Source organism: Sciurus carolinensis, chromosome 2 (assembly GCF_902686445.1).
Source record: "Sciurus carolinensis chromosome 2, mSciCar1.2, whole genome shotgun sequence".
In the NCBI taxonomy this organism is placed as follows: domain Eukaryota; kingdom Metazoa; phylum Chordata; class Mammalia; order Rodentia; family Sciuridae; genus Sciurus; species Sciurus carolinensis.
In genome coordinates, this window is record NC_062214.1 from 154,511,495 (window position 1) to 154,529,512 (window position 18,018).

Consider the following 18,018-nt stretch of genomic DNA (forward strand, 5'->3'; position numbering starts at 1 on the left):
CTTCTGGTGGTTGCTGACAACCCTTGGTATCCCTTGGTTTGTGGTGGCATAACTTGAATCTCTGTCTCCATCTTCATATGAACTCAGATATTTTTTTTTATTGGGGAGGCTACTGGGGATTTAAAATCCCAGGGGCAACTTAACACTGAGCTACATCCCCAGCCCTTTTTATTTTTCTTTGTGAGACAGGGTCTTGCTAAGTTGCTTAGGGCCTTGTTAAGTTAATGAGGCTGGCCTTAAAATTATGATCCTCTTGTCTCAGCCTCCCAAGCTACTGGCATTATAGGCATGCAACCATTGTGCCCAGCATGGCCTCACATTTTAACTTGATTACAGTTGCAAAGACCCATTTTCTGAATAAGGTCACCTTAATAATTATCAAGGATTAGAACTTCAGCATATTTTGGTGTGGGTTGCGGGGGTCACAATTCATCTCTTAACATGCATATCCCTGGTGATTTTCTGGACCCGGATCTCCATTCACCTCAGTGATCATGTGGGACAGCTACCATCTTTATTATAAAATCTTTTCCAACATAAATCGGTAGAATTTGTTTTGCTACTCCACCCAGTATTCACTAGGGATGAACAGAACTGTAACCTTCTGACAGGAAAGACCCATTTGCTTTAAGGACAAGGTGAAGATTCCCATCCTATTCCCTGAATCAAGTAGATTGAGAGAACAGTGGCTCAAGTCATGTTAAAGGATTCACACTAACCAGTCCCAAACCTCATTACCAAAATGTCCGCAGAACCTTTACTAAGTTATGAGTTTGTTCTCAAGCTGCATTGCACTCTGATGGAGAATTCAGCTAATTTTTGCCTTTGGCCAATGGATGGTGTGAGGCCTGTTTCAGTGGAAAGGACCACACTGCTTGCATCAGATCCCAGTCTGTATAATTTTCATCAAGTCATGAGCGACACCACAGGGACTAACCAACATTTCAATTGTGTTCGGGCTAAAGTTTCCAAAGCCTCATCAATGCTATTAGGAACAATAACATTATGAAAGAGTTGCAGAGGAAATAAAACATTATGGGGTTCTAAGAAACATGGTAATAAAAGCCAGCTGAATTTAAAAAGACAAATCTATGTCATAGACTTCAAGGAAATAAAAACACATTACATTTTTTTGACTAAATCAACTTCACAAATGGCCATTAGAAGTGTGGCAGTATTACTTTTTGATTTCCCCTGCTTCAGCTCCTTTTATGACCTTTCTCTTTCCACCTTTCCCACAATGGAATTGTGATAGGGCTTGAGACCACAGAAGCTTGGAACTGCCTCAAGCTGTCTTTGCTATCTTGGGTAGAAAGCCTATGTTAGAATGAAGCCAAGTCAGGAAAGAAGAATCTGAGAGACACAAAGGTATTATTTCATTTGCATTCCTGGATCCAGCCATACCTAAAAATATCCATTAAACTTCCAAGATATTTGGGCCAATAAATTCCTTTTGCTTGTTTGTTTAAGCTAGTTGAAGTTGAAGTTTCAGCCTTACAAATGACAATATGCTATCAAGTATCCATATCTACTTTGACCTAATTTCCTTGGACTGCTGTGGGCAAGGGAATATTATGTTGAATGGAGCACAGATTTCAACGGGGATGGTGGTTTCTGAATTTCATCTGGTATGCTATTGGAAACATGTGCATGTACAGACACACACATGACTAAATCGAGAAGCATCTTAATATAGCAATCTTTGAGCAAATGTGCATTATTGAATTATGATTATAATTAAGGGTATGGCCTATAGGGAAGCAAATTGCCTAACTAAAGTAGAAAAGTCTTCTATTCCACCTGACACAAGCCCAGAACATCACTGCCTTACCCCAACAAGGCAACAGTGTAAGAATTTAACTTCCTGAGTTTCAGCATTTTCTTGTCTCATAACTAAGCACATTCACAGATGACATGTGGGTGACATGGATACCATCTAAACCAAACCCCTTAATTGTCCCAATGCAGTTTTTCTAAAACCCATGGGACTGTCCTAAACTTTCTCATTTATTTACCTATTTATTCAACAAATAAGTACTGGGCACTCACTATGTGCCAAACTCAGGTGTGGACATGGGGAATTCAGCAATGAACAGACCATGACAAGCCTCTATTCTTGTAAAATTTCTGCTCTGCTGGGAGAAGAGAGACAATAGAAAAACTTTAAAGTACTTACTTTTATGTCAGATGGTGATAGATGTTATGGAGAATGGTTACACGGAATATAAAGGATAGATGTTCAGGGTAGATGGCTCTTTCATTATGGTGAAATAATGAGTCACGTAATTCTCTGTGGGAAGAGCATGCCAGGCCAAGGGAACAGCATATGCAAAGGCACAGAAGCCAAGAATGGCTCCAAGGCCCAGTTAGCTGGAGTAGAAGGATTGGGGGACAGTGTGGTAGAAGATGAGGTAGGATAAGTATTGGAGGGTGACAAGGTGATGGCAAAAATTTAGAGCATTTGGAGACCACTGTGAAAATTTTGTTTTATATCGAGCCAGACTTTTTTAAAAAAATCGCTGAGGGGTTGGTTGTGAGCAAAAGAGACACATAATCTGGCTCAAAGTTTTCAAGACTGTTCTGTCTGCTATGTTGAAAACAGAACTGGTGGTAAAAACAGAAGCAAGAAAGACACCAGGGAGACCATGTATATAGCAGTGGGGATGGTACAAAGTGGTTGAATTCTGGATATATTTTGACCATACAGACACCCACAGAATGGATTGTAAGCAAAAGTTCTCATAAATGTCTCCTATAGTATTGTCCTGGCAATTGAAGAAGTGAAGTTGACAGTAACTTTGATGTAGACAAAGGAAAGCACAGATTTAGAAAAGGGGGAGGAATCAGCAGGGTAGTCATAGACATACTACCTTTGAGATGCCTACCAGATACCCACATAGAACAGACTTAGCAAGTCTGAGGGCAAGGGGAAATTTCTGGGCTGAAGACATGTATTAGGGATTCATCAGAGTATAGATGAAATTAAATTCATGAAGCTGGATGAGACCATCTAAGAAATGGGTTCATTCAGAAGAGAAGAGGTCTCAGGATGAAATCCCTGAGCCATCTGATGGTTAGAGGTTGAAGAGAGAAGGAGAAACCAGCAAAGGAGAATGAAAAGGAACAATAAACAAGGTAGGATGAGAACCAAAGGTGTCTCAGAACCCAGGGGAGGGGAAAAAAGAAAAACTACCAACTTTTCAAAAAAGAAAGAGTAGTCAATGGAAGAAAATGCTGTGACAAGTCAGTCAACTTTGGGACTACCAACTGACTGTTGGATTTTGCTATAGGGAAATCGTTGGAATAGATTTTTAAAACAGTAGGAGGAGCACATTGAAAACAGTGAGTAGAGACAACCTTTTTGAGGAGTTTGCTATATATAACAACAGAGAAGAGGCGCGCAGCAGATGCTTCCCTTAGAGCAGAAGAGTCAAAGTACTGCTGGCCTTGATTTTCGTATAAATAGGGTGAAATCGGGGTCTTTCTATCCTTTTGAACTTTTGAGCTTTAAGCAGGAGGTGTCAGAAAAGTTGCTAAAGGAATAACTGACTTGTGGCTTATTAAAAAACAAGCAAGCAAGCAAACAAGAAAATACATAAGTGAAGAAGTGGAACAGCAGTTGAAGAGAACAGGCGCCACAGAACCCTGGGGTAGCACGAAGGGCTTGCATAGGCAGATCAGTCATCTTCCTACAGTGGGTGTTCAGGGTAAGCGGGAGAAGTGTGCAGACGTTAGCAGTAACTTACAAGCAGGCTGATATTAAGACACAGAAGAAAACACAGGTCCACAGTTCAAATATAAAAAGTACCCAAAATCTTTAAGACAAAAAAAAAAAGAATAGATATAGTTTGAACATATTCTTAGAAATAAAATCAGGGAATTTGGGAACTTAAAGTAAAAGTGATCTTAATGACTCCTTGTCTGAATCCTTTATTTGACATTTGAAAATCAGCGCCCTAGAAAATCGGCTGATTTGTCCATGATCACACACCCCATTAGTGGCAGATGCAAGTCTATGATATTCTCCCCAGTCTTCATCCACTACTCTTTCCTTCCTCATTTACTGGCAGGGTGCAGTGAAATTTCAGGCTGGTCCCTTTCCCCTCGTTGCATGTCCAGGCCTTCCTTTCTCTTAATTCTGAGCCCTGTTCCTTTAGTTATCTTCTATAACAAAGTTCCCTTGTTATCTCTGAGCAACTCAGCATCCAGTGCCTCAGCCAAATGTGTACTTTATTTAAGCTTCAGACTCTGCATGAGGCTAAGTCAAGAGGCCAGTGCCAGGGAAGTATGAATTAGGTTCACCTGGAAGGAAGGAAAGAGGATCGTCTCACAGAAATACTGCCACTGATTTCCTAATCAGACAGCACCATATTTTCAGGTACTGGTGATAATGACATTGCCTTCTCTTATCCCTGCTTTTCTTCTGGCCAGAGAGGAGCTCTAGAGACTTTTCAAGCCACAAACTATATATGCTCATTGGACTAACAAATGCCAAGTCTTTGCATTAAAAAGAAAATGGATCTGAACCAACAGGCATGGGGAGAGCCTGCAGCCTGTGTCCCATCTGAATACCATTTGAACACAACTGGTTAAAGTTCTTCAAATGATGGCTTTTGTTATCTATAAAATTAAGACTAAACCAGAGATCAAGGAATTTCAACTGGAAGCTATATCCTGTCTCCAGTCTCCCATCTTGGTGTAATTTAAGTGAGTTACAGGCCCCTTTAAATTCACTTATTTAAAACAGATACTTATCCAAAGAGGCACTCTATAAACATTTGGCACATCTTGATGAGCACTTCAGTTGTCCTTCAAAGGCAGTGGAAATAACCTCAAAACCAATTACTCATGCTCTTCTCCAAGAAGTCCATTAATTGTAATGAGGGCCCTGCCTCTGGCTGAATGTGTCCCTCTACTCTTTCATGTCTTACAATTGTCCCTTCTGGGGAACAGTAGTGGAGTTCCAGGCACTCTTTTTAAATTTAGAAATTATTTAAATATAGAGATGAAGGGTATCGATGAGGACTAGGACTTTATATATATACATATGTATATATAGCACAAAGAGATAGGGTCTTGAATTCTATCATCTCATCTCCTGATTGAAGCAAATAATTTAAAAATGGGAAGAAATCTAAATGTTTTTGTATTCCTTTGTGGAAGATAAAATATTGGGAATAAAATCCCCTACATGAAACACGTCTTTTAAATGAGGTCTCCATAATCTGTGAAACATTAGAATGAATAAATCAATCTGTGGTAAAATCATCTTTGTCAACACAGTACACACTGATACCAAAGGGCTGAAAAATCAAGACATAGCATATTTTCAAGAATCAAACATGAAAACTATTTGGAATGTAGTTTTTACTTTAAGTATATCTGTAGCTATATACTAGATACAGGTATAGCTGTGGCATATGCATCAATATAGCTGTAGGTAGATACATCCGTATAGCTTTTGATTAACTTCTACATTTTAAAATAAAGACAAACCACAGATAGGCCAAGGTTCAGCTACAAAGACGACCACTGTAGTTTTGATATTGAATATCTCCCAAAGGCCCAAGTGGAAAAGTCTAGGTCACCAGCGTGGCCGTATTGGGAGATGCTATGGGCCTTTGAGAGGCGGGGACTAATGGGAGATCCTGAGATCAATGGGGGCATGTCCTTGAAGGGGACCAGGCGACCCAGCACATCCCTAGGCTCATGGTGTAAGTGGTTTGCTCTGCCATGTACTCCCGCCATTATGGGCTGTCCTTGTCAGAGACCCAAAGCAATAGGACCAGACTGATCTTAGATTGGAACCTCCAGAACCTTGAGTAGAAATAAACCTTTTCTCTTTATAAAGAACTTATTAAGTTTCCCTTTATAAAGTATTTTGTTATAGTAATGTGAAGTTCACTCATATAGGCCATTACGGCCTTGTTTATAATAGTTAAAAAAAATTAGAAACCACACAATAACATATTGGTATGTTCATACTACAAATTATGCAGCAACTAAGAGTGATGTTAAAAAAGAATGACCTACAATATTCACAATATATTAAAATTTAAACAGTAAGATATAAAAACAGTATGCAAGACAAAACATATTCATAGGAAAGGGACTCAAGGTAAATAATAAATGGGTGATAAGATGATGGAAGTTTTTCTTCTTTTATCTGTGATTTCCTGTCTTTCCCATGATCATCATCTCAAATTGGGTTCCCTTGGGAAAGAGTCTCTCATATGGAGATTTAATTCTCTTAGTAACAGGAGTCATAGGGAATGCTCTCAGGAACAACAGTTATGAGGAGTGAGGAAAGAAGAGTAGGTTCAGGGTCGGCGGGGGTTGATCAACAGATTCCATAGGGAGTTCTGAAACTTTGGTGACCCTTCAGAGCTGTCCTAAATTGAGACCAGAAGCCATGCTTTTGTACCCCTGTTCTCCAAGCTGTTGAGTGCAGGGTGCCCCAGGGAGGAGTGTAGTCTGAAAGGCAGTTCTGATCAGCTGAGGACAATGCTTGATTGTGCTTGACTGGACCAACTGGGCAAATGAATGCCTAAATCTTCAGGTGGATGTTGGAATGGGCAGCATATAGAGCATTTTCTATGTATCCTTGTGCTACCCCAGATTCACTCTCCATCAAAGTGACCCCATCTGGGGTCACTCCTTCTCTCCTACTTTTATTTATTTATTTGTTTTTTTGACTGTGCTGAGAATCAAACCCAGGGGTCTCACATATGCCAGGCAAGTGCTCTACTACAGAGCCACATCCCCAGTCTGTGGAATACCTACTTCATTTTCCTGTGGAAACTTGCAATCTGTAGGTTAATAAGACAAACAACCCTATCTACTGCAGCTAGTTAACTGATATTCATTGTTGTCCTCTTTTATTTCCCAGGTTAGCATCTCTGAAGACTGAGTATTTTACTTGTGTGGGTGGGAGTTGTATCCTCATTCCCAGAGACCTAGTCCCCATGCCCTTCCAGGCCACGATGGCTTAATTTATGCATCAACTAACAAAATTGGTCAAGGGACTACCAACAGACAACTCATAGGGTCCAAAGGTATTTTTCCCTGCACCTATTCCACCTAAAGACTAGGGCCAATTAGCCCTGCCATTGGTGACGCCTTTCTTTGACTGATTATCTCTTAGTAGTAGTGACCAGGCAACAACGATAATTTAATTGTGTTGTTCCTGTGGCCTTTTGTAGAAGCATCCCCCACCCTCTGGAAATGGGCACCCAGAATTGTGGGAATTGAAAGTACAGATTCTCTAAGAGGCAATGGATGATGGTTTGTGGGCCCATCCCAACGTTCCTGGACCCGTGTATCATACCTATTAAGAGCACAGTACTATCTAGTGATCATTGACTTAGGGTATATGCTGCATCCTAGAAGGTGATACCTCACCCTTGTAAGGCATCGTCCCAAATCTGGCACCTCAACTACACCTTCAAAAGATGGTTTTGCACCTCTATCTGATCAGCACCTTCTGGGTGATGCAATATGTGATGGGACCAGTGGATCATGACACAGCCTTATTGCCACCGTCCTACTTCCTTTGGTATAAATTTGGCCCTTGGTTTAATATGTTAGGCCGGATTCCATGTTTATCCATCACACACTCAGAAAGCCATGAAATGATGGAGTTGGATGAGGCCATCTGGTCAGGAAAGGTGTATTCATACCTGAAATATGTATTGATTTCAATCAAGATAAATCAAGATACTAAATTATCTTTGATACTATTAACATCATGTTGATTGGATTGGATGATCTTTTTTTTTTCTTTTTATTGTAAACAAATGGGATACATGTTGTTTCTCTGTTTGTACATGGCGTAAAGGCATACCATTTGTGTAATCATAAATTTACATAGGGTAATGTTGTTTGATTCATTCTGTTATTTTTTCCCCTTCCCCCCCACCCCTCCCACCCCTCTTTTCCCTCTATACAGTCCTTCCTTCCTCCATTCTTGCCCCCCTCCCTAACCCTAACTCTAACCCTAACACTAACCCCTCCCCCCCCATTATGTGTCATCATCCACTTATTAGCGATATCATTCGTCCTTTGGTTTTTTGAGATTGGCTTATCTCACTTAGCATGATATTCTCCAGTTTCATCCATTTGCCTGCAAATGCCATAATTGTATCATTCTTTATGGCTGAGTAATATTCCATTGTATATATATACCACATTTTCTTTAGGATTGGATAATCTTGAAATGACAAATATGTTGGAGGATTTGGTATGGCACATATCCTTCAGAGGGTGAGAGATAAATCTTATCAATATTCAGGAGGCTGGCATATCAGTAATATTTTTAAGAACCCAAATAATCTAGAAAAATTATTGAAATTTTTAGCTCCTACCACTAATAGGGAAGCAGAATGCCTGGCAGACTTTTCGGATTCTACAGCTGGGAGCCAGGTGACATGAAAGGTTCCCTCTTTTGAGTTGAGAAGGTATATAGCAAGAAAGGGTATATAGTGAGAAAGGGGACATAGGTAGAAGGGGACTGATAAGGCCAACATGTATCAGAACTGCTTGGTTACCTTGACCCAGACCTCAGGAAACTGTTAGTCTGTTGGAATTTGTAGTTGTTAGGTTGGATTTTTTTTTTAAATAGGTTTTTAGTTGTTAATGGACCTTTATTTTATTTATTTATTTATATGTGGTGCTGAGAATCAAACCCAGTGCCTTGATAGGCAAGCCCCAGCCCTCAGGTCCGTCAGGTTTAACAATCCTCCAATGTGTATGAACTGCTCTCTCTTCACTGTATAGTTACTCAAGGAAACAGTCTTTGAAGAAAATCCCTTTTGAGAGAATCCAAGATGGTGAACTAGAGGGAGGCTGCATTCCTTGTTGCTCTGTAACTAGGGTTTCAAGCAGAGGATATCTGTTTCTCGGTGAGGCAGACTTTGCTGCTTATCAATCCCCTGCTGTTTACCCCATTTGTCCACTGCGACCACCTGCAGTCTGCCAGCACATCAACTACTTTTTGAGTGCAGATTGCTCACTGAGTGGTGCCTATCATCTGCCATTTGCCTGCCTCTTGCTTGCCCATTGCCTGCCTGTCTTTCACCTACCCATCATCCACCACCCAAGGTCCACCTGCCAATCCGCTGGTAGCCAGCAGACTGACCACAAATGGCCAGCGGATCGCCAGCTGCCCACTGTTGCCTGGAAGTCCACTGTCACCATACCTGCAGGTTTGGTTACATGTGGCTGCTGCCATTTTGAAACAATAGCCAGGGCCTGTAGGACCCCTGGCCTGACTGGCTGAGTCCCATCTCCAGGACCCCTCAGCCCAACTGACCACACCCTACCTCCAGGACCCCTGACTGACCACACCCACACCTCCGAGCAACAACTCCCCATTTGTCAACACATTTGAAAGCCAGAGCAGCCATCTTGGATTATCCTGGAAGCAGTACCTCCCATCTTTAGGTGGGGCAAATCCCATCCTGAGACTCCTGCTGGAGACTGGAAGCTCATTGTCAGGTACCTCTCAGGCATCAGGCTAATGGAAGGTTTGAATACTATGACTGTTCTAGTGTAGATCTGTTTTCTTTTTGAAAAATTTTAAGTTTTTATTTCTTTACTTTTCTTTCTCTATTTTCCTTTTGTTTACCTGTTTCCTCAGAGTCTCTTTCTTTTTCTCATGCTAACGACCAACTTCTTTTGATTATACTTTCTTTCTATAATCTAGAACTTCTACATACTCTTTTCTTATCCTATTAATAGTTGCACCCTACACCCCTCCCCATTCTCTGTCCTCTATTAGAAACTGCAGACCTTGTTGCAAATCTATTTGTTATACTGTAGATAATAATTGAACTCATTCTCTCTGTTTATTATGAAAATATTGTTAACATATTCATAGGGGCTATTTGGTTTAGGGCTGCACATTGTCTGTCTGTACTGGGTGCTGCTAATATTCATCTCCCCCTTAAAAGAGGTTTTGAAAACCTATAGTGTCACTATAAGCCTATTGGGGGGAACTGCAATAAGCCTGATCTGCACTGCTAAAGGGGAAGATACATGAACAACATGAAAAAACAAGGAAAGAAAATGATCCAAACAAACCTAGATTCTATATTAATAGAATCCAGTGTCAGCATGTTAGAAGAAATATCAGAAACCGAGTTCAGTATATACATAATTAAAATGATTCATGAAGCAAAGGATGAGATAAGAGAGGAAATGCAGGCAATTAATAGTCATTCCAATAAGCAGTTGAAAGAGCAACTGCAGAAAGCAAAAGATCATTTCAACAAAGAGATAGAGATTCTCAAAAAAAAAAAAAAAAAAAAAAAAAAACCAGAAATCCTTGAAATGAAGGAAACAATAAATAAACCAAATAAAAAACTTAATGGAAAACATCACCAACAGACTAAATCACTTGGAAGACAGAACCTCAGACAATGAAGACAAAATATTTGATCTTGAAAATAAAGTTGGTCAAACAGAGAAGATGGTAAGAAATAATGAACAAAACCTCCAAGAACTATGGGACATCATGAAAAGACCAAATTTAAGAATATTGGGATTGAGGAAGGCACAGAGATACAAACCAAAGGAATGAGCAACCTATTCAATGAAATAATATCAGACAATTTCCTGAACCTGAAGAATGAAATGGAAAATCAAATACAAGAAGTTTACAGAACAGCAAATACACAAAATTACAATAGAGGCAAATTATAATGAAAATGCCTAACATACAAAATAAAGACAGATTTGTGAAGGCTGTGAGAGAGAAGGATCAGATTACATACAGGGGGAAACCAATACAGATATCAGCAGATTTCTCAGCCCAGACCCTAAAAGCTAGAAGGGCCTGGAACAACATATTTCAAGCTCTGAAAGAACATGGTTGCCAACCAAGAATCCTATACCCAGCAAAACTAACCTTCAGATTTGAAGATGAAATAAAATCCTTCCATGATAAGCAAAAGTTAAAAGAATTTACAAATAGAAAGCCTGCTCTACAGAACATTATCAGCAAAATATTCCATGAGGAGGAAATGAAAACAACAATGTAGGTCAGCAAAGTGAGGAACTACCTTAAAGGAAAAAACAATCAAAGGAGAAACCAATCAAGTTAAAAACCAAAAATAAGCCAAAATGACTGGGAATACAAATCATATCTCAATAATAACCCTGAATGTTAATGGCCTAAACTCATCAATCAAAGGACACAGACTGGCAGAATGGATTAAAAAGAAAGACCCAACAACATGCTGCCTTCAAGAGACTCATCTCATAGAAAATGACATCCACAGACTAAAGGTGAAAGGATGGGAAAAAACCTACCACGCACATGGACTCAGTAAAAAAGTGGGGGTTTCCATCCTTATATCAGATAAAGTGGACTTCAAGTCAAAGTTAGTCAGAAGGGATAAAGAGGACATTTCATACTGCTTAAAGAAACCATAAATCAGGAAAAAATAATGATCGTAAATATGTCCCAAACAATGGTGCATCCCTGTACATCAAACAAATCCTTCTCAATTCCAGGAATCATATAGACCACAACACAATAATTCTGGGTGACTTTAACACACCACTGTCACTACTGGATAGATCTTCCAAACAAAAACTAAACAAAGAAACAATATAAATCAATAACTTAGACTTAGCATACATTTATAGAATATACCACCCATCAATGAGCAAATACACTTTCTTCTCAGCAACACATGAATTGTTTCTCTAAAATAGACCATATGTTATGCCACGAGGCAGCCCTTAGTAAATGCAAAAAAAAAAAAAAAGATACTATCTTCTGTTCTATCAGATCATAATGGAATGAAATTAGAAATCAATGACAAAAATAAAAAACAGAAATTACACCAACATCTGGACACCAAATAATATGCTATTGAATGAAGCATGGATAACGGAAAACATCAGGGAGGAGATAAAAAAATTCTTAGAGGTAAATGAGAATGACAATACAACATATCAAAATTTCTGGGACACTATGAAAGCAGTACTAAGAGAAAAATTCATTGCATGGGGTGCATTTAAGAAAAGAATAAAAAGTAAACAACTAAATGACCTAACGTTATAGTCAAAGCCCTAGAAAAAGAAGAACAAAACAACACCAAAGTAGTAGAACACAAAAAAAATAATTAAAATCAGAGCTGAAATCAATGAAATTGAAACAAAAGAAACATTCAAAAACTTGACAAAACAAAAAGTTGGTTCTTTGGAAAAATAAACAAAATATATAAACCCTTACCCACACTAACAAAGAGGAGAAAGAAAACTCAAATTACTAAAATTCATGATAAAAAAAAGGAAATATCATGACAGACACCACTGAAATACATAACATAATGAGGAGCTACTTTGAAAATCTATACTCTAACAAAATAGAAAATATTGAAGATGTCAACAAATTTCTAGAGACATATGATATTCCCAGACTGAACCAGGAGGACATACACAATTTAAACAGATAAATTTCAAGCACTGAAATAGAAGAAGCCATCAAAAGCTTACCAACTAAGAAAAACCCAGGACCAGAAGGATTCTCAGTTGAGCTCTACAAGACCTTCAAAGAAGAACTTATTCCAATATTTTTCAAAGTATTCCAGGAAATAGAAAAGGAGGGAACCCTTCCAAACTCATTCTATGAAGCTAGTATCACCCTCATACCCAAACCAGACAAAGACACATCAAGGAAAGAAAATTTAGACTGATATCTCTAATTAATACAGATGCAAAAATCCTTAACAAAATTCTGTCAAATTGCATACAAAAACATATTAAGAGGATAGAGCGCCATGATCAAGTGGGGTTCATCCCAGGGATGCAAGGTTGGTTCAACATCCAGAAATCAGTAAATGTAATTCATCAAATCAATAGATTTAAGGTTAAGAATCATATGATTATTTTAATTGATGCAGAGAAAGCATTCAACAAAATACAATGGCCCTTCATGCTCAAAACACTAAAAAAAATAGGGATAGTAGGAACATACCTCAACATTGTAAAGGCTTTTTATACTAAGCCCATGGCCAACATCATTCTTAATGGAGAAAAACTGAAAGCATTCCCTTTAAAAACTGGAACAAGACAGGGATGCCCTCTTTCACCACTTCTATTCAATATCATCCTTGAAATACTAGCCAGAGCAATTAGACAGACCAAAGAAATTAAAGGGATACAAATAGGAAAATAAGAACTCAAGCTGTCACTATTTGCTGATGACATGATTCTATATTTAGAGGATCCAAAAAAACCACCAGAAAACTTCTAGACCTCATCAATGAATTCAGCAAAATAGCAGGATGTAAAATCAACATGCATAGATCATTTTTATTCATAAGTGATAGAAACATCTGAAAGGGATATGAGGAAAACAACTCTGTTTACAATAGCTGCAAAAATAAATAAATAAATACTTGGGAATCAATCTAACCAAAGAGGTGAAAGATCTCTACAATGAAAACTAAAGAACATTAAAGAAATAAAATGAAAACCATAGAAAAATGAAAAGATCTCCCATGTTATTGGATAGGCAGAATTAATATTATTAAAATGGCCATACTTCCAAAGGTGCTATACAGATTTAACACAATTCCCATTAAAATTCCAATGACATTTCTCATAGAAAGAGAAAGCAATCATGAAATTCATCTGGAAGAACAAAAGACCCAGAATAGCCAAAGGAATCCTGTGCAGGAAGAGTAATACAGGAGTTATCACTATACCAGACTGTAAACTCTACTATAGAGCAATAGTAACAAAAACAGCATGGTATTGGCACCAAAATAGACAAGTAGGCCAATGGTAGAGGATAGAAGACATGGAGACATACCCACATACGTACAGTTGTCTCATACTAGACAAAGGTGCCAAAAACTTACAGTGGAGAAAAGATAGCCTCTTCAGGAAATGGTGCTGGCAAAACTGGAAATCCATATGCAGTAAAATGAAATTAAACCTCTCTCTCTCACCCTGTACAAAACTCAACTCAAATGAATCAAGGATCTAGGAATTAGACCTGAGACCCTTCACCAAATAGAAGAAAAAGGAGGCCTGAATCTCCATCACATTGGCTTAGGACCAAACTTCCTTAACAAGAACCCCATAGCACAAGAAATAAAAGCAAGAATCAATAAATGGGATAGATTCAAACTTAAGAGCTTTTTCTCAGCAAAGGAAACAATCAATAATATGAAAACAGTGGGAGAAAATCTTTTCCACACACAACTCGGACAGAGCACTAATCTCCAAAGTTTATAAAGAACATAAAAAACTTTACACCAAAAATACAAATAACCCAATCGATAAATGGGCTAAGGAACTGGGCAGACACTTCACAGAAGAAGATATACAGGTGATCAACAAGGGTGCTCATCGTCCCTAGTAATTAGAGAAATGCAAATTAAAATCACCCTAAGATTTTATCTAACTCCAATTAGAATGGCTATTATCTAGAACACAAGGAATAATAAGTGTCGGCATGTATGCTGGGGAAAAGGCACACTGATACATTGCTGGTGGAGTTGTAAATTGGTGCAGCCACTCTGGAGAGCAGTATGGAGATTCCTCAGAAAACTTGGAATGGACCCACCATTTGACCCAGCTACCTCACTCCTCTGTTTATATCCAAAGGACTTAAAATCAGCATACTACAGTGATGCAGCCACATCAATGTTCATAGCAGCTCAATTCACAATAGCTAGATTGTGGAACCAACCTAGATGCCCTTCAATTGAAGAATGGATAAAGAAACTGTGGTATATATATACAATGCAATATTACTTAACCATAAAGAAGAATAAAATTATGGCATTTGCTGGTAAATGGATGGAGTTGGAAAATATCATGCTAAGTGAAATAGGCCAAGCCCAAAAAACCAAAAGCCAAATGTTTTCTCTGATAAGTGAATGACGATATATAATGGGAGGGGGGGCGTGGGGATGGAAGAGAAGAATGAAGGAACTTTGGATGGTGTAGAGGAAAATGGGGTGGGAGAGGGTGGGGGATGGAAAGATAGTAGCATGCAATGGACAGTATTATCCTATGTATATATATGATTACATGAATGGTGTGAATCTACATTGTATACAACCATAGAAATGAAAAGTTGTATCCCATTCGTGTACAATGAATCAAAATGCAGTCGGTAAAAATAAAAACAATTTTTAATAAAATAAAAAAAAAACTAATGGCAGAATTTCTTCTTAGTGCAACATAAAATAGTGGGTCTTAAAATTGATGACATCTGCTAGGCATGGTGGTAAAAAAAAAGAAAAAGAAAAAAAGAAGCCCTTTGGAGAAGGACTGAAAGAATCATTATCATAAACCCTTGCTGAGTATGTGGACCATGAGTTTCTTCCTCCTGAGGACCTGGCCTTTTATTTTGTCTGTGAATTCCAGGTCAATACATTAGCTCAGATCTGGAAAATATGTGAGGGGGCATGGTTTTATAAATTTGACATTTTTTATGTAGCACTTTTGATTAGTTAATTTACTCGATAAAACTCACCTGTTTTAAGTATACAACTCAATGAGTTTTACAAGATGTATACAGTCGCAGCCCCACCACTACAAAGACATAGACCATTTCTGACATCCCCAGAAGTTCCTTTGTCCTCTTTGCAATCAATTCTGTCCTGGGTTAGCTTTCCATTGCTATGACAAAATATTTGAGACTTGAAAGAAGGAAAGGCTTATTCTGACTCAGGGTTTCAGAGGTTTTAGTCCATGGTCCACTGAATCTGTTGTTTGGGGGCCTGTGGTGAAGCAGAATCTTACAGCAGGGAGTACAGGATGGAGAAAGGCTGCTCACTTCATAGAAGCCAGGAAGCAGAGATGGAGGAAGGGGGCAGGGTCTCGCCATCCCCTTCATCCTGCCGTGACTTCTTCCCTCCATTTGGCCCCATCTTCTAAAGATTATGCCACTTCCCAATAGCATAACAGGTTCGTGACCAGGCCTTCAGCACATGACCTTTGGGAGCATTTCAGATTCAACCCACAATACTTCCTTTCCTTTCCGAGCTCCTGAAAAGCACATCTAGCTCTCGCTATGGTTTTTGCTTTGCTACAATGTCACATAGATGGAACTGAACATGTGTAATATTTTGTGTCTTTCAGTTCATATAATGAATCCATGTTGTTGCATCTATCAGTAGATCATTCCTTTTAATGGCATAGTAAGTTTCTGCTATAGAGATGTACCACAAAATGCCAGTTCACCAGTCGGTGAGTATTTAGTTGCTTCCAGTATGAGGCTATTATAAATATACGTTCTATGATCATTTGCACACAGGTCTATGTGTAAACATATATCTTTATTTCTGTTTCATAAATTCCTAAGGGTAGGATAATTAAGTTGTACTATAAGTGTATGTTTAACTATATAAAAAACTGTCAACTATTGGCCAAAATGGTTATACAGATCAAGAAACCCTATTCCAAAAATGTGAAATCCAAAATGTTCCAAAATCCAAAACCTTTTTAGCATCATGTTCACACTTTCAAAACTTCAGATTTTAGAACATTTGGGATTATGAATTTTGAATTAAGGATGTTCAACCAGTAAAATCCATGCAAATATTACAGAATCTGAAAAACTGAAATCTGAAACACTTTTGGTCCCAAAGATTTTGCATAAGAGATTCTCAACCTGTTTCATTTTACTTTCCCATGAGCAGTGCATGAAAATTCCAGGTACTTCATGTCCTTAACAGCACTTCATAGAGTTAATCTTTTCCAAATTTTAGACATTTCAGTCATGTAAAAGGTTATTTATTGTGCTTTTAAACTGTTTCCCTAGTGAATAATGACGTATTTTCATATAGTTATCTGCCATCTGAATTGCTTCTTTGTTGAAGTATCTGCTCCAATCTCTTGTTCACCTTTTACATAGGGTTTTTAAAATTTGTTTGTTTTTTTTCCTTTTGAAGCTCAAGAATTCTTTCCATATTCTGGACATAATTCCTCTATCAGATATATTTCACAAATATTTTTTATCCTTATTTGGCTTATCTTCACATTTTCTCACAAGCATTTTTGTTTGTTTTCTTTTTGTTTTTGAAGAGCAAGAACTTTGAATTTGATAAAGCCCAGTTTATCAATGTTCTTCTTTTATGTTTTTTGCATTACACTTAAAAAAAATCTTGGCCCAATTCAAAGTGGTAAAGATTTTCTTCCATGTTTTTCACCTAGAAGTTTTAGATTTAGTTTCAATGTTTGGTTTACTGTTTATGGGGCCCATTTCAAGTTAATTTTTATGTATGATATAAGGGTCGAGTTTCATTTTCTTTTTCAATGTTAGCATCATTTCCTGGAATTCCTGCCAAGGTGTTAAATCCTGTATCACAGAGAAGTGCTCCCCTACTGATAAACTCTCTTATGTCCAACTTTATGCTCTATTCTCCTCTTGATTCAGGCAACTCTCCTGCATCCTGCCAATACATGTTGATTAGTTCCTGCAGCTGTTCCTTCTTTAAAGAGTCCAGCACTTCCCTGGCTGGGCTACATTGTGACTTAACCAACAGTTATTGTCAAATGATCAGAAATAGAGGTAGATATGGATCCCGAGGGAGATCAGGTCTTTTGAGACGGAAACCTCTGCTTCAGCTTCCAGCAAAAGGTTAGAACTAGGCTTTAGTAGAAAGGAGGGCCACTTTTGCAGGCCCAGAGGGCTCAAGGAGATCTCAGTTTATAAGATTCTTGAGTGTGTGGCTCTAGAGTCCCACTCCTTTTCACCTAGATCTCTGACCCTGACACAGCAGACTTGCCAAGGTTGAAAATTCATCTTTCTCAAGAGCTCTGTTGAATGATAATTGAATCCTGAGTCTGACACTCAGGGTTTTTATCCTCTGGCTGCACTCTATATTTTGTGAAAGAGGATTTCTGATTTTCGACATCAAATTGATGGCTAATTCCCTTATCATTTCATTGTCTTTTTCCAATGGATTGATAGCCCACAGCAAGAGGCATTCAATTCCATTGTTCTTAGAATTCCTATCCCTCCAAACCACTTAAGTGCCTGGGACA